This window comes from Tetrao urogallus, assembly GCF_951394365.1.
Source record: "Tetrao urogallus genome assembly, chromosome: 4".
NCBI classification, from domain to species: domain Eukaryota; kingdom Metazoa; phylum Chordata; class Aves; order Galliformes; family Phasianidae; genus Tetrao; species Tetrao urogallus.
This window is the reverse complement of record NC_136817.1, coordinates 67,245,966-67,270,463: the sequence shown is the minus strand read 5'-3', so window position 1 is coordinate 67,270,463 and position 24,498 is coordinate 67,245,966.

Sequence of the window (24,498 nt, the reverse complement as noted above, 5' to 3'; positions counted from 1 at the left end):
CCTAATAAAAAATCAAAGCTTAGGAAGATTTAGTTTGCAGTGATTTGCTTAGTTTATTCCCTGTGAAGTACCTTGAGATTTTTGCACACTACCATACTTTCTTTAAAACTGAACATGCACCTTGGTAGCAACAGGCCAGTCTCTGACACTGCAGGAATTCTTCATGTGGAAAAAGTATGGGAGTGTTACTGCATATTTTCCAGTTCTATCCAAACCTCTGTTTCACTGAATATTAGATTGATTCAAAAATATAGATTTGTTGTTTTCTTTACCTTTTTCCATTTAGAAAATAATTGATTTTTACTACTAGTTAAACTCTCCACGTTTTCCTCGTGTTGTTTTTGTGTAATTCTTTGTTGTTTTTCTTTTTCATAGCCTATTTCCCTTTTGTTTCCTAGAGGAAAATGCTGAAGTAAATATACGGTAAAAAAAAAAAAAAAAAAAAAAAAAGTATGTAAAGCACCACTCCTCACCATTGGCTGAAGCAGAAACATAATATAAAGTAGAATGATGAGAAGAATACATGAAGGAGGAAAGAATCAATGTTTTCTATGTTGTTCAGTAACACAGCGCTACATGTCAACATATTACTCAATTGTACAGTTGGGAAAGATCTTTCCCATGAGAATAGGTGCTATCTTAAAAATGAAAAAAAAAACTCTAAGCATTGAGATAAATAATAATAGTGGTCTAACTAAGGAAATAAGAAAGCATACATAGGTTAATTTATTAAAAAAAATTATTCCAGGTTAATTCATCCCTCTCCTGGTTATCTGTCCTGGAATCATAGAATAATTTGAGTTTGAGGGGACCAGAAAGGCCATCTGGTCCCACTGTCCTGCAACCAACAGGGATATTTACAGCTCCATCAGGTGCTCAGAGCCCCCTCCACCCTGACCTTGAGTGTCTCCAGGGATGAGGCCTTCACCACCTCTCTGGGCAACCTGTGCCAGTGCCTCACCACCCTTACTGTAAAAAACTTCTGCCTTGTATCCAATCTAAATCTGCTGTCTTTTAGTTTGATACCATTTCCCCTTGTTGTATCAGAAGAGTCTATGTCCCCTTCTTTCTTATAGTCCCCCTTTAGAGACCGAAAGACAACTATATAAAAGGCATAGAGGAGTAAAAAACAGTTATTTGTTCAAATACCTGAAATACATCGAGTCTCTTGGAATGTATGTAGAGAAGTCACATGGAACCATAACTCATTCCAAATATTTCTTCCAAGGTTAGTCTAAGTGGTTTGCTTTTTCAGCCTGAATTCATTATGTCCCTTAAACTTGTTCTTGTCCATAGATTCCTCTTGCTACATTGTTTTACTCTTCAAGAATGATAATTGTCTTGATTTGCATTTGGATCAGTTGTTGAACACTCCTTGTTGTTTCCATTGTAATAGTAGCTTTTTTCACTAATTCTTTTTTATCATTGTAGCTCATTATTTGTGTTTAATTCAGGGCCTCTTGTGCTTTATTTTAAAACCATTTCACATGTTTTTCCTAGTTTCTTTTTTTCTATTGTCACTGTTAATTGTGATAAAAGCGTTAATTTTTATTTTTTTCTCCTTCCTTTAAAATCTCTTTTATAATCTCTACATACATCTTCTGGCAGAGACTGGATTAAATGCTGTCTGCATTTAGAAAATTATTCCATGCAGTATCAATGTTAAACTGGCATTTCAGGGAAAAAATAGAAATAAAAAGCGAAGAAACATACATTTATATCAAATGATCTTCTAAGCAAAATTTGCAATGATACCATTACACTAATCTGTGTAGGAGATTTCAGAAAAAAACTGTTCTTATTTTTAGTAAAAAACATTTCTGCTTTCCCTTATGCTGACCTCTTTGGAGACCAGTGAAATTATTTTGATAGATACTATTTTGAAATAACACACATTTTGATAAAATATTTATCATCTCTGTTGTTCTTTATATATTACACATTTCACTTGTTATATAAGTTAATTATGTATTAACTTGTTGAAATAAGAGTTTTAAAGTCCTTTCACCCACATACATACACACTTTATACACATACATGTTTTATACCAAAAGAATGAAATTTCATCCCAAGCTAAGATGTCTGAAGTAAGACATCTCCAGGCAACTTGCCAATATGATCTGGTGTATTTTTACTCTTGGAGATGTTAACTAGTGCCTGCTCTTACCAATAATTCCACCTCTGAAAAGTAAGCCATGTATGTAAGTGCTTAACCTAAATATAATTATAGATTTTTTTGCCCCCTCACTGTAACTACTGGGGATTTATAAACAGGTTTCTATCCAGTCTGCCCCACCTGAACAGAAGTGATAAACAAGGAGCCTCACTATTCTAAACTGTCTCTACAATCACAGAACTCAAACACTGTCAGCAAGCCAGTCACATCATAACTGATCTGAATTATGCTAGATGGCACTTCTCCAACACCCAACATCTACAAATAGCCTGGGTTGACTAACATTCTAACACAGTCTATACAGTTAGGGATGGAGGAAGGTTCAGGATCATGTTGTCATAGAATCATTTGTATTGAAGAGAAACTTAAAGGTCATCTAGTCTAACTCCTCTGCAATGAGAAGGAACACCTACAGCTCTATCAGATACTCAGTGCCCCATCCAGCCTGATCAGGAGTGTCTCCAGGGATGGGACATCTACCACCTTCCTGGGCAATCTGTTCCAATGCTTCACTACTCTAACTGTAAAAATTGTATTTTCCTATATCTAATTGAAACTCGTGCTGACTTCATATGACACAGTCCTGGAGCATGGAATCAATTTGCAGAGTTGATCAATGCATTTTATTCTGATTTAGACCAAAATCTCAAAGCAATACAGTCACAGATGCTGTGCTGTATAAACTTGACAGTCTTTTGTTCTGGCTGTTATTATCATCAGTAATTTGTCATTAAATAAATTATAAATGTAAAAATCACTGCTGAAACTACAACTTACTCTAACTGTTCTTTCATTTAGTGAGACTGCAAAGCAAGAGGAAAGATAAATGATTGTCAGCAGTTTATATATCTGAGACACAAGGCCTTGTGTAAAAATTATGGTGAATGTACATTTGATTGATTAGAGCATGCTGCTTTTGTATTGCATTTGGAAATGAAAATATAGGAAGGAGGAAATTTCAATAGCAATGTGGAAATGGCTGTCATTAGGATTAATGTTAAATGATCATTCATGTCTGCATTATCTCAAACTAAGTTTTCTTTAGTGGAATTTTAATAATGTAGACACTGTTGTGCATTACAATGATAAGATCCTGCTTATGTTTAGTTGAGCTGGTTAATTTACAGCACCTAATTTAAGAGGCACCTATTGTATAAGGAATCTGTCCTGTTGGATTGATAGCCTCGCTTTTAGGATTTTATTTCCTCAGGAATCTGATCTTCATCTTTGTTCCTCATCTGTGCCCTTGCTCTCAAGTTTCCAATTAATCAAGTGTGAATGAGATTTCCTTCATCTGTAGACACAAACTTATGCACCACACAATTTATGAGGTCATCTGTAAAGTAAATGCATTTTTTTGGCTAAAAAGTATTTCCACAGAACTTTATAGCATATAATATATGCATGCTGGAAAAGTTATAACTTCAATCAGATATAATCATATCTTAGAGAAAAGATTTTTTGCTGCAAATATTTGAAGTAGTTGCTCGCAAGTTTTACCATCTATTGTGGTCTTTATGCATAGAACTCGTCTTATAATATTTCACACAACTCACCAATGAAAATGAACCACTGGAGCTGATTGTTGCAGCTATTTAACCATTCTCATCTGTTTAGTGTAAGAGCTTAATCTGCAAATGGCCTTACTACTTCCTAAACTTTGATGCATATTCAAACATTTTCAGTCAATTGTTACTTAGTTTTATCAATTCATTTAATTTGCCTGAGGTGCTTACCACTATCTCTTTTGTCAAGCTCTAGTATCTTCTTGAAAGGTTTTGTTCTACACTGGCCTTCATGTACTTTTTAGCACTCCAGTATTTAGGGAAATTTCAAATAATCCATTAGAAAATGTGACTGACAACTTAAAACAAACTTTTCAAGCTTCTATTCCTGCAGCCAACTGTCATCTCTTCATCAGCCATAGTGAAAGGTGTAAAAAACATTTAGCAGTAAGGGGGTTCATGTACTCAGTGCTTTCTTCATACTCACTTTCTGCACATATTCAGACAATAAAGTTTTATTGGCACAAATGTTCTCTGCAAATGAAACTTAAAGTCTCATACAAGCATCTGCAGAAGGTGAGATTTAAATCAGCACAGGAAGGCATCTGGTGGGATGACTTTCTGTGTTCATCCATTCAAAGTACAGGAGGATAGGAAACATGGCATATTTTCTAATTTATAGTGATGAGCAACACATGTCGAATCTCAAATACTCACACTCGGTCCCCAGGGTAAAATACTGGTATAAGACAATGGTGAAATAAATTCATACAGCATCCAATCTAATACTCATTAAAGTAAATGAAAAGACAGTCTGAAATTAGATGGGGTCCATAGTCCCAGTGTAGTCCCTACTCAAGCATATGAGAAATCTCATTGTCTTTAAGGAGACTAAGCATGTGTTCAAAGTTATGCACATCTTTAAATGCCAAGTTGCTTTGGAGCCAGAATAAATTCAGTTAAGGAGATTGTAACTTGCCCTCTGGGCTGAAGGGAAGCTAAATTTGCTTAATACATTTTAGATGTTTTACAAAACATACACTTCAGCTTAACAGCTTTTCAAATAAAGTTTTCTACAAAGTTTGCGCTGACAGAATGTTAAATGGCTCATCCTTTGAAGTGGAAAAGTACTGGATGTCATTGGATAATTTCTCAGAGTTCTTTGTTGTTGTTGCTTGTTTGTTTGGTTTTTTTTTTCAGCATTTTTTGTTATTGTTTTTTGTTTGTTAGTTTTGAAAATGACCTCTATTACTCAAACACACTTTTGTGAAAAGATTAAAATTATAAACCTTCTTCTCCTTATAGACTAAAGCACTTCTTGTACAAAAATTCTATCTGAACAAATAGACCAACCTTTTATTACACAACTCTGAGAACTTCTTTGAAGATAAAGACCTTTAAGGTCTGTCCAACCCAAACCATTTTAAGATTCTGTGATTCTCTATACATGAAAAACAGCAGATGCAAAACCAATGGGAAATAGATCTTTGTAGGTATGATCAGGCAATGACTATAACATAAGGAATGGAGAGAGACAATGAATTGTATTAATATTGCAGTTTTAAGTTCTAGTCTTCTCTGATTCCATTGATTTCTTTAATATTTATTTATATAAAATGTACCAATTACCAAGTAACTCATCAAATAATCACTTTTATTCTAGGGAATGTGGAACATGCATTATTTGCACATTTCATTTCACTTTGTTACTGACTTTGTCATGGAATGAAAGAAATTCAGGTTCAAATTATTTTTTCAAACAGAATTTATTGATACTTCTTTAGATTCAATATTGCCCCTTTTGTATGTTAAAAAAAAGAAAAATCTTTAAAAAAAATTAAAATGAAATTTCAAATCTCAGCTTTACTTTACCATGTTTTCCATGCAATTTCACTTCCTGGGTGTGCACATCCAAAGATTATAAAACAAATTTCATACCTGCACAGAGTGCTGGAATCAATGGCTTTACACTGGTGTAAATATCCAGTGATGAGCCTCTGGACTCTGATCCTACTTGTTTTACTCTCTTGGGAAATAAGAAAGAAAGACACAGACAAGTAAAACATCAAGAAGAAGATCAAATGTGAGACAACATAAATGGCCTGAAATTGATTCTTTTTACTTTGGAGACATTTCATTAACTTCAGTGAAGTTTTGGAGGTTTTTTATAGAAAGGCAAGTAGAAAGAGAATAGGGAGTAAGAAAGAAAGACTTTTCTTTCAGACCACAATACCCTGATTTGCTGAACTGTTGCTGATTTTATATAGGGAAAAGCAGTACCCTTCTTGCAGATCTCCGAAGTAACCTTTTCCCTCATTTCTATTCAGATGTGACATTGCAGGTCATTTGTACCAAGAATTTCTAAGGAAGATCTTAGCTGTGCAGTAGTCCAGAAAAAAGACTTGTGAACTAAACTGTTAATCACAACTCTGGTGATTTCTAAATTAAAGCTCGTTTCTGTCTTCTTTCTAGTCACAGTAACAAGATGTAGCTACTTGAATATTCAGAAATTTTCCAGGAACCTTGTTCACCCAAAGAACCTGAATTTTTGTGTTTTCTATATACAGAGGTCCATTTAAGTTACTTCAGCCAGAACAAAATGTAAAGGTACACAGCCACAGAGAGATGGAGCTTCTTTATTAAGAAACATATAGCAGTCTCCATTTGGTCCCTGTTCCAAATATTCTTTGGTGTAGGAAAAACATGAAAATTTGGGGTGGGAGTCAGCTTGCAGATTCAGATACACCTAAATGTAAATGTCTATATGTGAGAGAGCTGACATGAGTCATTTGTTGAAAGCCATCCATCTGAAGTCAATTGAGACACTGTAGTAGATCTGAAGCATTTCCAGAAGTTTGGAAGTTGCGACGCATGGTCTGTGAAGTACACAAACGCACTGAACTGGCAGTTACAAACCACCTGGGATGTCCTATGCTGTCTCAAATGAACTTAGATGCTTTTGGAAAATGAATAGAGCCCCAAGCTCCCAGGGTAGCCATTGGAGCTCACACTGATAAAAAACTATTCAGCAGACATCCTCACCAAATAGCTCTTAAGGCTGTGTTAAGTTCACAGCTAGGGCAGATCTAATCAGAACAGTAATCACTTGCATGTACAGAGGTAAATTAATGTCTCCCAGTGTGAGTGTAGGTCATCCTTTTACTGGACAAACTAGTGTCTTGGCAGTCTGGAGAACCAAATTCACTGTAGCACATTTAGAATTGTTCTGTGATTATAAAGTAGCTGATAACAAACATGAATAAATCACTCTGTCTTGAAAACAAACCAATAAAATACCCAGTAACCCAGGCTTTGTAATGTGTACTGCATTTAAAAGTTGTTTGATATCAATACTTATGTGCAGCTAGTGCTCCTGTTCTTTAAAATCTGTCAATTTAATTTTCTCTTGAAAATACATTAAACCAACTCCTTCATGGCACCTATTCAGTTGGAATTTGTCTGAAAACAAATTTTATGGCCAACTTAAATCCATGAAAATATGTAGTCCTTTTAGAAACATTGATGTAACTGCTGGTGCAAACAGCAGTGCCCTAAGGTATGCCTGCATTATTTTGCTATTGATGCATGCAGTGAAGTGGTTGAGCACAAGGCTGACAGATGCTCTCTGTGACTTGCATATTTGTAGGTCATTTGTGCATTCTGATGGCAGGAGGTGTAAACAACAAAACTCTGGAACAACAACAAAAAAAATCCATCTGTATCAGGCCTGAAATTTGCCTTGTGATTGGATTGCAATAATGCAGTGTTAGAAAAACATTTCATGCAACTAAATTTAATTCAGAAGTAGGCTTGTGTCACAATTCCACCTGTTATCTCTTGCTGATAATGCAGTTTTCTGTCCTAGGCTTTCAAAAGTTGCAATTTTAAAGCAAATGGACTTATCTGCAGCTATGAATCTCAAGGGTAACTTCAGATTTATTCATCCACGGATCTTGATTTGCTTTATTAGAAGAATGGTATGTGGAAAGGACCAAATTCTTCTGTCTTTATAAACATGCAAATTTTAAGTTAGCAATGACTGTGGTGTCATGAAACCTACACAAATGCTTAGGTTCTTGTGCTACTCTTCTGTCAGCATAAAGAGGAACTCCTGAAGCTATCCCTGTTTAAATTCACTCACAAAGACTAAGATGAAAGGAAGCACTGAGGTAGAGATGTTCACATCAAATCACATAGATTACAAGTATGTAGGTTGCTCAGAAAATAATGCCTCATATTTATTTCCATGGAAAGTACGAAAGATACTAAGACCACAATAGCACTATTTGATGGAGCAAATTCTCAGCTACAACACAGTAGTCACCACCAATAACTATACATTTATGCCAGTTATGAACAAGTGCCTGTATACCATACTCACCAAAATCTGCAACAGCAGAGTGAACACTGTTGCTGTCACCATTGCTGAAATGCACCACCCACTGCCTCACTGTGCTCACATCCACTGTTTGGTCTCCAGAAACGTTTGTCAAATGTTGATGAATGTCAGTGGGTGCCATTTTTTTCCTCAAGGGAGATTTCAGTGACACCCTTTTGCTTCATATGCACTTCCATGTTAGGTACCGTTCTGTCAGTCTGCCCCTCTGCTGCCATTTGTCACACAGCAACAACATGTAATGGAATATTCTAATGACAGGTTCAGCATCTACTGGCATACCACCATCTGCCTCTGATTTCATGGGCCAACAGAATAAAATTGGAGGCATTACTTTCAGAGCAGCCCTTGTAATGTGCTGGTTAGTCATCTGGAGACAGAACTGAAAGTCCTCTCGAAAGAATTTAGAGGTTACCTGAGAAAATGTGTTGTGCCAATTGCAGGTAGAATTTCGTTTTACTTCTTTGTAATAAAGCACTAGAGATCATGGATCAGTGACAGGCAGTCATGGAGAATGTAAGATTACACACTGGAAATATATGATTTATAAGGATTCTAAGTTGTAGGCAAGAAAATGAAGCTTTTTGTGCAATGATGTGACTGTAATGTAAGTGTAAAAAGGAAGTAGTTAGTTGAAGATAGAAGTTAATTGCAGATTTGCATGTGGCATCTGTGAGCCCAGTAACGGAATACTGTGTGCTCAGTGATTTCATTAGGATATTAAAAAACAGAAAAATGCATAGACAAGAGTCACAAATAAAGACACTCAAAGACTAGATAAATGCCATAGAATGATAAATATATTAAGTTTAATCTGTTTCCTTTTTTGTAGGAGACTGAGACTTCACTGAAGTCTCTGAAGCACATATATACTCTTGCTGAAGGAAATGCCATGTATTAAAGGAACTTTAATCAGAGATAATGGCTGGAATTTAGAAATAGATTATAATGCATAACAAATCTTTAACATGGAAAAGAATGGCCACATACAACAAAAGTAGTGATAACTTCTCGTGATATCCTCAGAATTGGAGAAGTTTTTGGATTAAAAGTGCCTGCTCTCAGTCAAAGGATAATTCAGTGACATTAGGTGGTATGTGGTATATAGGAGTCTGATTGGATGATCTAATAACTCAAAACTTTTAAAATTACAGAAAATGTTTAGTTTGGCTCTTCTGGATATTACAAAGTAGAAGAACCATGAAATCTGAAAAATGTGGCATATTTTACTGAGAAATATGGAAGAGGCCAGGTTGAACAGCAGAGAATACTTGTAGTAACATCTTGTAGTAAAGTCTTGAGGCAAGCTGAAACAAGAATGTAGGGAAGCTGGGGAGGGAGTCTGGGAAATGTAATGATAGAATGAGGAGGAATGGCTTCAAAGCAAAAAAGAGAAGATTTAGATTAGACATTAGGAAGACATTTGTTACTCAGAAGGTAGTGAGGTACTGACTCTCAGAAAACTGGATGCCCCATTCCTGCAGGTCCTGAAGGACGTGTTGGGTGATGCTTTGGGCAACCTGGTCTGGTAGGAGGAGTCCAAGCCCAGGTCAGGGCAATGGGGCCTTTGGTCTTTAACATCCCAAAGTCAAAATAAATATATATTAGAGAGTATTGTTGAGTATTCATGAACATCTTATGGCTAGGATGACTGACCTTATATATTTCTTCTCTTGCTTTGAATGTATCAATTCTATCAGCTTTAATTTTTCTTTCAAGAGCTAAGATATGCTCAAGAAACCAGAATAGATGGTCTTATGAGACTGAGATGATATTTGTTTAGCTTTGCATCATGCGTATGTAATAAAACCAGAAAGTTTTTACGTACAAGTTTATCAGTCTGTTAGTACATGCTATGGTTTATTCTGGAATGTGACTTAGCACCAGACAGTCATTTACTCACTCTCTCCTGTCCCCAGTGAGATAGAGGAAAGAATCAGGGAAAGGAAGGGTTGAGATAAAGACAATTTAATAGTTCTCTAACTCTAAATCAGCAAGAAGCAGGATGGCATATATCAGAAAAAACTACTTTCTGAGCGAACTAAAAAATAAAACAGACGAAAAATATTTCAAATATTAAGCATGAAATATTAAATAGAGAATGGCAAAATATACTAGAAAACTGAAATCTTGAATTCCATTAGATCACTTATTTACAGTGCTTCCAACTCAACTTATGGATATAATAGGTATGGATAAGTTCAATTAGGCTCCAATGTTTTTATAAACTTATATCTGTAAACACTGAAATCTTGTCAGACTCATTTATAACATTAATCATAGTTAGGAATAGGCAAGCATGAAATTTTACAGCCTACTCATTCTGTCTGAGTTATTCAGATTTGCATCCAGATAAATTTTTGGTTAATTTATCTTGATTTCTATAGCTTGCAATTACTTGTTTATGAATTCCAAAAGATTACATAGTGAGGAGATATTAATGCAGTCCAAGAAAAAGACACCATTTAGGCAAATATTTGGCAAGAGCTCCATAATATTTTATGCTTTAAATTAGCTTTTGAGGTCATCTTCTGTATCAGTAGGAGTCTTGTTTGAGAAATCATCCACTACAGTTATGCCTTTTTGCTTTCACTTGTACACCCTAAGCGAGAATATTCTGTTTATAAGATTTTATCCAGTGATTCTTGTATTATTTCCTTTAAAGCCTATTATTCAACTAATTATTATTACTTAAAAATTCTTCCAATCTGAAGGAACTTCTTATGATTTTTTGTAAACTCTTGAAATGGTTAGTTAACCTTCTGAAGATGTGCAACTAATTTTTTAGGTAAATATGTCTATCTTTGGGCCTCATAAATATTTGTCATTTGTTTGTTTGTTTGTTTGTTTGTTCAGTGGTTTCTATTGTTAATGCAGATACTGAACTTTCATCCTGCTGGTGTATATCCATAAAACAGACTGAGGTCATTCAGTGCAACCCTGTAAGGTATTTATGTGTAGATGATAACCCTGAATATAACAGGTATGGGTTCGTTCTTACCTTTAGGCCAACTTTTTTTGCATAGGAGCTTCTATAGTACTGTTGTTCACTATGGTAACTGGCATAATAATGGGCTCATAAAGAAAATTTTGCTTTAAAATCTCTGACTTCATAAACTTTCTTGCAAAGTTGATGTAATTTCTCATGAATCATAAAGAGAAAAATAGGAAAGAGCTCAACTATTGGAATGTAGCCATTTTTCTTTTGTGTATGAGTGTAAAGTTGTATGAAGTAGATATTGCATTAACTACAGCACTATATTTCAGTGCTCTCAATTTTTCCATTCAGTCCAGGCTCCCATATTATATTCTTTTTTTTTTTTTTCTTTTTCTTTTTTTTTTTTTCCCTCACCTTCAACTCTCAGAACCACCGCAGAGCTCAAAATCTATTAGTTTTATCCCTCTGGTTAGTAAACTATCTGTGTTATTGCATTTTGGGTACAAACAACTGAGGTCTTGCTTTCTCAGTGTCACTAATAATACTTGGAAAACAAGTTCCTAGTTATTAGCTAAGCTGTTCAAAGTTAGAGGAACCTGAAGTTTTATCTGCATTAGACATTCTAGTTTCAATGAGATATTTTGGTTGCATGTGTAATGGGGAGAAGGACATTTCCTTCTGTCCTTCCTGAAGATAAAGTGATAGGTTTGGCATTTATTCCAGGGTAGGTGAAGGAACATGAATAAACATACTTTTGAACTTGCAAATGTTACATATGCTTGTCAGTATCTTAAAATGCATTCTTCATTTCCAATTTTCTCTTCTTACTGGGCAAATCTGCACTGCAGTCTAAGATGTCTTAGTTCTAGCTTCAATTAATGCTTCCACCTGCAGAACAGAGAGCAGTTATCGTGAGTGATAACTCATGCATTTATTTCAGGGTGACAAAGATATTGTAGTTCTCTTCTGGTGTTAATTTCTTCCTTCTGATTATTTTGACACAAGCAATAGTTAATAATTAATACAATACCTGTTTACAACAGAAATGTATTTTCTGCAGTTCCTTTCTACAAGATATGTTTAATTCTAGGATTAAAAATAATGTTGGTGATTATGTAAATGTGGAATTAATTTGCATTTTAAATGGTTTCTTTTTCCTACAAAAACTGAAAGATATAAAATAGAACAAACAAATATGAATAGTACCTTATAATTACATTAACGGATATTTACAAACTACAGCATTATGCCACATCTCACTGAAAGACTTTTCATAATTCATATAAAATTAAAGAAGTAATTTGCTTTAAGCTTTATAAAATAAGTAATTTTTATATGAATTTTGGTTCTGGTCTTTTGTTTCACAATCTATTGCACATATTTACTGCAACATTATGGAATCACTTTTCTTTAGCATAGCCAAGACTATTAAGGAATTTGGACTTTGTTACTTTTCTGTTTATAATAGTTAGAAATGATCTCTGTTACCTGAAGGAAGGAATGAGGACAACAAAAATTTAAAGAAAATATATTTTAATCTCAGTTTATTCTGTACGTCAGTTTCTCTGCTCCCAGGGTGAAAAGAGTGAAAGCAGAAAGCTATAGATAGGAAAAAGAGGAAAACATTTACTGCCTAGGTTGAAAATCAGTATCAGTCAGTCAGTGTTCTAAAAAAACTTGTAGCAAATATGTTGTTGGAAACAAACTTGTTTCTTAGAGCTAAGGACCCGATTTTGGTGTTATAAGTATTTTTTCAGCTTCCCTGTTTTATGATTTGGTCACTAGAGTAATCAATTGCACAGAGCTGTGGTCCAGGAGGTCTAAGGAAAGGAATGCTTTTTAGGTCTCATGCACAAAGTTGTCTTGTCAATCAGTGATTGAAATGTTTGCTCATATTAACACAGTCAACACTAAACTAGTTTAAATTACACTGGAGGAGACAACTGTGCCAGAAAGACAGAGGAAGCTATCTCACCCTGTACATGATAGCAGCTTAATTTGACTTTCAAGATCAAAATCAATCCCAAGATACTTGTGAAAATCAATTTACTATTAGAAACATTTGTTTTATTATTTCATAAATTTCAAAATTATGTTTATTAAGGGATGAATTTGTTTGTTATTAATGCCTGAAATCAAGTGCGGATCAGGGGAGGTTCATTTTGGATATAAGGAAAAATGTATTTTCCAAAAGAGTGGTAATGCATTGGCACAGGCTGCCCGTGGAAATAGAGGAGTCACTGTTCCTGAAGGTGTTCCAGAACCATAGAGATGTGACACTGAGGGACATGGTCAGTGGCCATGATGGGGGTAGATTGGCATTGAGCTTGCGGATTTTAGTTCTCTTTTCCAATCTTCACAATTCTATTATTCTGTTTCCCAACACAGTATTTTAGTCAGTGAAATTTCAAAATAGAAACACGTTTTAAAAAGACTAAATACTCTTTTTCAAGAAATTTTATGAAGCATATTTATTTGTAGCTTTTTTTGCAATCAGTTTCCTTGGTGTCGTGTAATATAATAACACCAACAATTTTGTAAATTTAGTCAAAATTACCCAGAGTTTCAAACTGTAAAAATACTGGCATCTTCATGATTTTACTTCACTTTTGTATTTTTACAGACAGGAAGTTATTTTAGTGGTAGGATTTTTTTGTCTTCTTGATTAAGGCATTTTTTGATGTTATTGCGGTGAAGTAAATCTGATGCATTATCATCCTTTGAAATATTTTTCACAAACCAAAATAATGTCAGGGCTGTGTTTTTCTGATATTTATCACTGAAAAGCTGTTCTTATAGTTAAGAGATCCTCTTAAAGTTATATGTTGTTATTATTACCATTAGAATTATTTTCATTGTCTTTTCTTATTTCTGTGTACCTGCACAAAAGATTAGCATTCTCAAGGAACTAAGAGCCTTTACAGCAAGATGCAAATAACCATCACTTCTTACAATCTGAAAGTGACATTAGAAAAAAACACAGCGATCCTTTCAGATTAATGTTTGATAGATCAAAATCAGCAAGAAAAATACTGAATGCAAGTACAGAACTGGCTGCAAGCTTTGCTCTTACTAAGACCTCACCAGATCAGATCTAATGGCCAGTGGTGGAGTAAAGCTTGCACTTCTTTAGTCTGCATCCTCTCCACAGCCACCTTACTTCTTCATAACTGTCATTCTAGTAGTTTTGACCAGAATTCAGCTCACTTAGAAGAAACACATATACTCACATTTAATTCATTATCCTACATTCCATCTTTGAGCTTTTAGATGGCTTCATTGTATTTAGATTACTTCTTTTCCTTTCTAATATCTTGCTTTCCCAGGTATTCACCCACTGCCAGTTTCATTTCTTTATAATGCCATAGGTGAGCTGTTTTCATCTACAGCATTCTTAAGAACATTACTTTGCAAAAGGCTCCTTGCAAGACAGAATTATGCAGACAACAAAGAAGTCAGAAGCACTTACAGGAAGAAGATATTACACTAGATGTCTTTATTCTGACACTTAAATGGAGTGTGACATTCTTAAAATGTTAGTAGAGCATGGGACGTCAAGAAAATAGTAAAATATTTGTGCTCTATTAACACAAGAAAGAGGTGTAGATGCATAAAGGAAGATTCAAAGACAAACGGTGGCTTAGGAAAAAAAAAACTAGTAAGGCAGTAATCCTATCATGTCAAAAAAGAGCATTGTACTTTATAACAGATGAAAGCTTCTGTCTATTGTATGAAAGAGATAAAATAGAAAAGCAGTAAGTACTGCATAATCTGAACTCTTTGTTCAAGCCACACTCTGCTTATTCTTATGGCAACAGTCCAAGGATAAAAACCAGTATATATTTAAAGACTTCTTTCATAATTACTGAAAAAAAATCTATACTGAGTAGGTGTAGTAAATGAAACATTTTATTCAATTAAATAGAATATGTAAAATAAGGTCACATCCTATTGGAAAGAATGAAGACATCAGTCTAATCCTGCTCAAACCTAAGATCAGCAGACTCAGTTTTATCCCACTCAAAGAAAACTTCACTGAAATATTTAAAGAGAAAACAGTTCTAGATTGTGGCACTCTGAACTGCTTCTTCTGGTTCAATAACATTTCAGCATGACAGCTGAGAAACAATGCAAGCATAACAAAAAATCATTCCCAAATCAAGCTGTTCTACATTTGAGTCTAATCTGTTTTTGTCATATTTAGAGAACACTGAAAACTTAGATTTCTCTGTAATGCATGAAAATCTTACCAGATACATAACAAAAGGAAATAGAATGTATTGTTTGTTATGATACTCAAACAGGACACAGCAGTTTTTGATGTTATCTTACCCTGCATACGGCCTTGTCCACTATTACAGGTAGGGTTAAATGGTCCTTTTCTTTTTGTGTTTGCTAGTATCTTAGTGCAGCAGTAGGGAGAACATGAGAAAGAATAAACATAGAAATAAATATTTTATTTGTTTCATATTAATTTCCTTCTGTGCATACCTTCACAGACTGCAAATGACAATGCTGCATACTGAGATTATTCAGATGTGCCACAGGAAGATGAACAGAGGGTCTTCTGAGCAAGACAATTTCACCAATAACTCTTCTTTGAGAAAAAAATTCCAATTTTGCAAAGTGTTTCTGCTGCAGTGATGTCTACTCTCCTTTACTTTAATTACTGCAGATGACATTTATCGTATTTACTAATGTCCCTACTTCCCAAATTTGTTCTAAAAGCTAGTTACTCTCTTCTGGAAACAAAAAGTAGCTCTGAGTTGCTATTAATATTGTCATTGCACAGTGTATCTACTGAACTGCATCCTTTAGCCCTTCTTCCATTGCTCTGTTAACTATGAAGAATAAGGGCAAACACAAAATGCAGATAGGCAGAAAATAATAAGCAGAATATATAGGGAAAAATGAATGCAGGTGATAAGTTACAGGATATACAACAGACTTGTAACAAACACTCCACATATGTCTGTTCTTTTTTCATTCCCAGAAGGTTGATTCCTGCAACATGCTCTTAACAATTCGTAAGAGTACTAATGTCTTTCCTTTAGAAAAGGACTGAATCCAAAGTGTTAAGTAAGAAAAAAATTCACAGTATGCATAAATCTAATGTTCCAGTGATTAATTATTTTTGCCATTAAACATGTTTCCCTTATTTCTGTTCTGAACATGTCTACCTTCAGCTTCCAGCCATGGCACCTCATTACGGTTTTGTCTGCTGGATCAAAGTGGTTTCTCCTCTCAGAAATCTTTTTGTGTTAATACTGATCATCCATAATTCTATAAGTTGAATTTGGATGTTATTGAAGTTGATTTGACTTTTTCAAAACTTTCTCAACTCTCAAGCTAAATTAGCATAAAATTGAAATTCCTGAATACCTGAATACTTGAAAGCCGTATTTCATATGGCTTTATTTTATTCTTTGCATTTCTTTGGCAACCTGAAGGACTACTGAAAAGTTTGGGGGGTTGTGAGCGTCCTTGCCAGGATAGTTGCTGTTCTAATATGTTTTTCAAGATCTGGGAGACTCTGGAGGTTGTATTTTTCTGTTGCCATTGCCAATGATCTTGTCATGGCATAATGTATAAAATTATCCTTTTTCAGCCTGAAGTGGTATTACACTCTAAGTAAGGGATGCACTTCCAAAAAAAAAAAAAAAAAAGCAAAAAAAGCCGATCCCTGAGACTCTGTATTTAACAGGATATGGAATATATCTTAAACTTAAATCACATTATATATAAGCAGTGACATTTAGACTGTCGGGATAATTTTAATTTTAAGGTACTGCTTTAAAGCAACCTCACACTGACCTACTTTTTTTTTTGTTGTTGTCATTTCTTTAACAAAAACTTGATAACACATTCTTGCCCTTGCAGAATTGCTGTACTGACAGAGGAAATTTAACTCCATGCATGATTAATGACTAAGGTAGGGCTCTATCAAACGTGCAACATGCACTGGGATGCTTAATGCATATGACAGCCCCAGAGTGATTGTTCTTCAGAGGAAGGAAAGCAGATGGTGACAAAATTATGATTGGGTGCATCCCACTACTTCAATAAAATGGCACATGACAACAAATGGGACTCTTGACCTCATCTCTTACACTGGTCCATATCATTTGTATAAGCATGTTATTTAAGTGTTTAGGCAGTTTTCTTTCCTGCACTTTGTGGTTGATTAATAAGGCTTTTTACACAACAGCTATCAGAGAATAGTTGAGAAGGGAGAGAATCAAAGCATAGCCTTGGAGATGAAGCAGTACACTGGAAAATTTGATTCTACACAGAGATTTTTTTACAGATCTTTAGTTCCAAATTGGGCAAATGACAAAGACATATTTGTTAATGGTTCTTATGAACAATGTAATGCATGTGAGTTTGCCTTTATGTACTGTATATAAATGTAGAAATATCACCAATGCTATCTCCATTTTTTTTTTAGAGCAGACTTCTGTTATGATATCAAGATACCATCCTAATATTCAAGAAGACATGTTTATTGTCTAAATACAGATATGTGTTCACTTAGTAGACATACAATACATACCTTTCATCAGACGTTATAATATATAGTTCTCTTTCTCTTTTCTGAATCTTATTTTGGAATTTGAAAACAAAGGAGAGAACAGTTTTAGTTAGGACCATGGAGCTTACCTGAAACGTAAAGTTGTGTATATGCATTAAAAAAAAAAAAAAAAAAGTAGATAATAGGGATTTCAGAATCACAGAATCACAGAATTGTGAGGATTGGAAGGGACCTCCAGAGATCATCGAGTCCAACCCCCTGCCAAAGCAGGTTCCCTATACCAGGTTGCACAGGTAGGCATCCAGGCAGGTCTTGAACATCTCCAGAGAAGGAGACTCCACCACCTCCCTGGGCAGCCTGTTCCAGTGCTCCGTCACCCTCACTGTAAAGAAGTTCTTGCACACATTTGTGCAGAACTTCCTATGCTGCAGTTTCCGTCCATTTCCCCTTGTCCTGTCTCCACTCACCACTGAAAAGAGTTTGGCCTTGCTATTCTGCCTCCCACACCTTAGATACTTATAGACCTGGATCAGTCTTCTTTTCTCAAGGCTGAACAGACCCAGTTCACTCAGCCTTTCTTCATAGGAGAGATGCTCCAGGCCCTTCACCATCTTTGTGGCCCTCCGCTGGACTCTTTCCAAGAGATCCCTGTCTTTTTTATACTGATACTTGTATCAGTACTATCAGTACTTTTGTACTGATTTACTATAAATGCAATATTTTAGTGAAGTATTGATATAATCAATGTGTGGTTGTTTTTTTTTTTTAATATGAAATTTACTCCATATTGTTAAATTACTGCAAATGAGTTTTGAAAGGTCATTCCAGGTATCCCAGTATTTCAAGTTATCACTGGCTTCTGAACTAATACAGGGGAATTATATAGCTGCCTGGTTTCTAAACTATTTTCGTTATGCAAGGAGCTAATATTTTTTAATCAATTTAATATTTCTGATTTTGCCTACATAAATTGAGCATTAATGAGGTAAATAAGACTCTTTATACACCTTGGAGTCTTTTTTTTTGCTGTTTTCTTTGTTCTTTGATTTCAGGAAGTCTGGTTAACTTTCTTTGTCTTTCTCATTGTTTCTTTGTCACCTTTGACAATTGCTGAACAAAACAATAAAGTCTGTTTTTAAACTTCAGATCCAGCTACAGAGAGACAGATCTTAGAAATGTCAGGAATGTCAGGCCACAAAGATGATGAGTTTCCCTTATGAGAAAAGGCTGAGAGCCCTGGGACTCTTCAGTTCTGGAGGAGAGAAGGCTGAGACGGGATCTTATCACTGTTTATAAATATCTAAGGGGTGGGGGTCAAATAGATAGGGCCAGGCTCATTTTTGTGGTATCCAGCATCAGGATGAGGGCCAACAGGCACAAAGTGCAACACAGGAAGTTCCATACAAACATGGGGAAGAACTTCTTTACTGTGAGAGTGATGGAGTACTGGAACAAACTGCCCAGTGAGGTGGTAGAGTCTCCTCCTCCGGAGAGATTCAAAGCTTTCCTGTGCAACCTGCTGCAGGACACCTGCTTTGGAAGGCAGTTGGACTAAAGGATTTCCAGAGGTCTCTTCCTATTCCAAGAGTCATGTGATTCCGTGATCATTTGTTTGGTACAGTTCTTTGCTTTTCCTGATAGTAAGGATTCTTCACTTCTTTCAGCTAAATCATGATAGAATGAAAATATTATGATTATTTCTCTGACAAATATTAATTTGTACAGTCAATATTCTTTGCACTGTTGGAGTCACAGGTCAGTCATGTGGCTCCTGTCTTATGCAGCCATAAGAACAGGAGGGCCACTGCTTTCTTTGAATTAACATTGTTCTTCTTTGTAATTTTCTTCTCATCATGGAACTGCTTCATATCTGATACAGGTGATGCAGGTAGAGAGGAGCTCAGAACAAAATCTAGATGGAAGCACAGCTTGACTTTACAATGAAAACTATGTCTGGATCTGAAAGCAGAAGCCTATATTTACTTTAAGCCGTAATCTCAGTTGTGTTTAGTAGCTATCCTGTTACAGTCTGAGTGAATGTGTGAATGCACTTGCTACAGGCAGCAGCACAGAGTATAACAGCACCCAGACATTCACAGAATCACAGAATCACAGAATCACAGAATTGTAAGGGTTTGAAGGGACCTCCAGAGATTACTGAGTCCAACACCCCTGCCAAAGCAGGTTCCCTACACAACTACACATTTCAACTAATGTATCAAATTATTTTTCTGATACAATACTTCTGTATTTTTTGTTGACAAATTCTGTCTCCTTTGTGGTGAGGAGCATAATGTCGCCCTCACAAAAACATTAGCTGTCTAAGCAGGTATCTAGGAAATATAATTTCAGTATATGGTTTTAGTTTACCGAGTTATGACTAACTCTTTGAAACTACAGGCAAATGAGAGGTAGCTATCAATACTACCCTACAAGAAATTGAATGTAAATTATAGTGTTCTTGCTTATCTCAAAGCCAGAGAGCAGTAAGTTTATAGTACAGTCATAAACATTTGTTGGTGACATTGTGTGTTTTGGTACAGCAGAGCTTTCTGCTCTACCGGTACCACTTGGATAGCCAAAAATATACAAGATTTTTTATTATTATTTTTTTCCTGATGGAGAAAAACTAGAATTCGTTCAAAATCCTATGGTGGAATGTCAGCTTCCAAGCACCCTCACAGCTTGCTGCTCATTGGCACAGAGTTCCTTCTTAGTGAAATCATTTCTAAAGATGGGGTGAAATGTCGTTTCTGTGCTGAGATACATGACTGCATATTTCCTGCCCTGGGGAACTTGCAGCTCTCCTCTGATGTGGAGGAATGATTGATGCATGTTTAAGTGTGAAGTGTCATAACCATATCATCTTAAACCTCAAAAGTCAAGTGATAAAACTTGTGTCTTCATTATGACCCTGTATTTGTGGCAATTTTCTCTTGCTGAACCTTCATGTCTCCCAGAGATGACGACATGTAGGGTCATGACCACCAAGTGCAATGATTGCATTTTCTTTCTGGTCTATTTCTGCATTTGACTTCATCAACCTGATAATGAGGGGAAGAGGTAAAGCAATTTTTATTACACACCAGCAAGATTCAGGGTAAGGCAAGCAATTCTATTTCTAAACCATTCCTACTCCCTACATGTTGCATCCTGCATTACAGTGCTCATTTGACTTGAGTCACATGGAAGAGCACATATCATGCACTGTAGATGAAATATTAGAAAGGTAAATAAAGAAATAAATAAATGAATGAATAAATAAATAAATAAATAAATAAAAATAAATTGGGACAAAACTGGATAATTCATTCTATGAACACTTTCTGTTCCACTTGCTTTTACATAGAATGTCAGCAAACAAATCTTTATCTTAAAAAAAAAAAAAAAAAAAAAAGTTAAACATGAGGAACGAATGCACAAACTGGCATTTTTGCTCTGTATTCATATAGAAGGTGTTCAAAGACACTTTGAATACTCACAACACTTTGGAAATTAGCAGCAGCAGTAGCAGGGAAGAAGAGACTTAACAAATGATGAGGAGAAAGAAAAATTAAAGTAAACTTAGATGGAGAAATGAAGTGAGAATTGTGGTAATTGAAAACCCAAGTGAGCAGATAGTTGAGAATCACACACAATCTATTTTTTATGGTGACTAAGAGGCTTATGTTATGATGGCAGTTTTGTCATCTCTATGCCAAAGAAATCATGAAGTGGTGTTCCTCAAATATGCAGAAAATCAAAAGCATTTCCCTGGTCTTTGGTCTGTCTGGATATACACATTAGGGATTTACAGTACTTATTCATAGTCCAGTGTTGCTCATAGACTACAGGCATCATGACAATCCCTGAAGCTAATTCAGTAAAGAAAGAAAATAATTTTATCTGTCTTCTTAAATAATAGGACAAGAGTAGTGTGCTTAAATTATAGGAAGGAAGATTCAGGTTAAATATTAAGAGCCAAAAGATTGTCAATACTGAAACACACAGAGATATATTGACTAGGTAGGCTTTGGAGTTGCCAATGTGGAAGATCATTAGGAACAGCTTATACAAACACCTTTTGGAAACGACATGAATAACTGATCCTGCTTAAAAGCAGGCAAGAAAACTGTGATTTTTAGTCACCCAGCCATATAGTAGTGTTTCTCTGGGTGATCAGGGAGAAAATATGGAAACACCTGAGAAAGAAAAAAAGAAAGGGGAAAAAAAAAATTAAAAGGACATAAAATCAATATAATTTATTGTCAATCCCTTTCCTTCCCTGTGTCTCGTATTCATCCTCTACAGTGAGCCAAACTCTCTCACAGTCCAGGACTTCTTTACCAGTCCATCTCCTTGAAGAACTTCCCCACCTCGTTGCCAATTGCGGAGGACACTGAAAGAGATTTTCATAACTTTTCAGGACTTCCTATAAGGAAAACAAACAATCCATACAACTGAGAGGCTTCTAGCAATCTCCCACTACCACGATTTTTCAGACAATTAGAGGTACGTCTTTTCTTTTTCTTTACTTTCTATTCAGTTTTAAAGATATAGTCCCCGTATCATGCATTTATTTAATAATCTTTTTCTTTTAGCACTATATCTTCACTTTTATGAGGATATCTCTTTTTAAGGTAGTTTTTGCATCTTGGTTATTACACTTATAAGCAATTCTTATTTATTCTGTCTTACAGTATTCATGTAATGGCTTCTCTCTCATGATTAAAAAAAATGTGGGATGTAGGAACTCAATTTAGGCATTTTGCAGGGTATTAAAACCTGTGATCTATAGTATATGGTGTGATCACTAATTTGGGTAGGTTTATGTCAGAGAAGTAGCTGAAATAATTATATATATACATATAAATATATTTATATGAATATATATGTACAAGTTTTAGCTATTGGTTAATGCACCACTATGAAAGCAAGTAGTTAAAAATGACTGCTGTTAGTGTAGTTCTACATTTGCCAATTCAACATCCATATGTCCCTGAAATCTCTCCTCATGTGAACATATTCTGTGTCTGAGATGATAGTCAGCCATATCATCAGCCTTCACAGCTTTCAAATTGCTCTCTTGGCAGAATTGCTGGACTGCTGTACTATTTCTGCATTGCATGTTTTCAAAGGGAAAAAGAGTGCAACAATGAATTGGTAGTTCTAGAATCTCAAACCATCTCTACCTCATTCTTTTACATCATAGAATAAATTGTATTGCAGTAGAACTTAAATATGGCCCAATTCCAACACCCTGTAGTGAGCTGATTGTGCCTCACCAGATCAGGCTGCCCAGCTCCCCATCCAACCTGGCCTCGAACACCTTCAGGGAAGGGGCATCAACAGTTTCTCTGGGCAGCAGTGCCAGGGCACTCTCTGAGTAAATAATTTCTTCCTAACATCTAACATAAATCTCCCTTTTTTAGTCTAAAGCCATTTCCTCTCGTCCTGTCACTATCTGCCCGTGTAAAGCCAATTTTCAGTGGCTTCAGGAAGGATTTGCTCTTTGGTTTCTACATTTATGCAAGAGTGACAATAGTGTTGCTGATGCCCAGTACTCTAACTTGCTATTTAAAGGTAAGCAGGAAGGTGGAGACTAATTTCATGTAAGTTGTTTTTTATTGAAATTCACTCTGCTCATCAGGTGTATGAATGGAGGAGAAATGTAAGCTTCCATCCAGAAATGTTAAAAAAAAAAAAAATTAATTTCTCCAAAGAGAAAATTCGAGGGTTTCTACCTTTATTGATCCAGATTTACTGCAATGGTTAGAAGTAGTGCAGAAATTTTAAAAAAACTCTCTTCACAAATTGGATGAGTGTAGGTATGTTTGAATGTATGGTATATCATGTCATACACTCTTTTACTGCATCTCCTTAAGGGCAGGACCTATATATATGTCAAAGGCATAAAAAAGGTGTGTACTTTCATCACTCTCCAAGTAATATGGTAGTACTGCAATACTCATAGGGGGAATATTGACTTGGTACTTACTGGTATTCAGACCTTCAATCACTACCTGTATGACTGATAAGGGAACAATACCTGTGGGCTGTATTGCAAAGAAATGGAATGCTTGACTGCACATCACTGAATGTATGAACTCAATGCATTGAGTCTGGAGATTTTATCACTAATTCAGAACGACAACAATCTACAGAAAGAGTTCAGGCTTGAATGTTTAGGGCAGCTCCCTGATCTGTTTGTAAAATCACATAGGATTATTTGAGGATATTTGTTTATTTGTTTTCTTTCTACTTGTCTTAATCGCCAGCAAATCTGTCCTGATTGCATTCTGCCTGTGAAGATATTCTTCCCTACAAATGCTTTCTGTCTGACTACTTGCAGATTTTTTGTGAACAATTCATCAAGGAAAAAAAGTCAACAGAATGTAACTTTGTGGCTGAAGTTGTGTGAAAGTCAGCAGGTATTTTTCAATGGGATGTCTGCACGAGTTGTGTTTTGGTTTTGGGTTTGGCTTGCATACGTTGAAGCCTCCTGAGCTACAGGATCAAACAAATAATCAAAACCCACTCCAGACTTCCCTGTTTATTCTGGCTTCATGATGAAACCACAGAAAACACTCACCTTCTACACGTGAGAATAAAAAAGCATGATTCATCCCTAACTTTCTTCCAGCTTTATGCCATTTCTAACTACTGATTTCAGCATTGGCCTGATTTCAGAGAAATTAAACTGACATAAACTTAAAATGATACAACATTGAATCAAGTCCCTCAGGCTTAAAAGACATGTATTACAATGATATCTGTTCAGTGACCTTTGTGAAATGAATATGGAGATTTCAGTTCAGTTCCTATTTGCAGAGCAGTCAGCACTGAAACTACCACCATTAATACCTCTCTTCTCTGCAGTACAAGAGCTCTGTGGAAATAAAGTCTTTTACTCCATTAGAACAAGGATAAGGCACAATCTCATATATCTTAGGATAAGAGGTCATTTCTGGG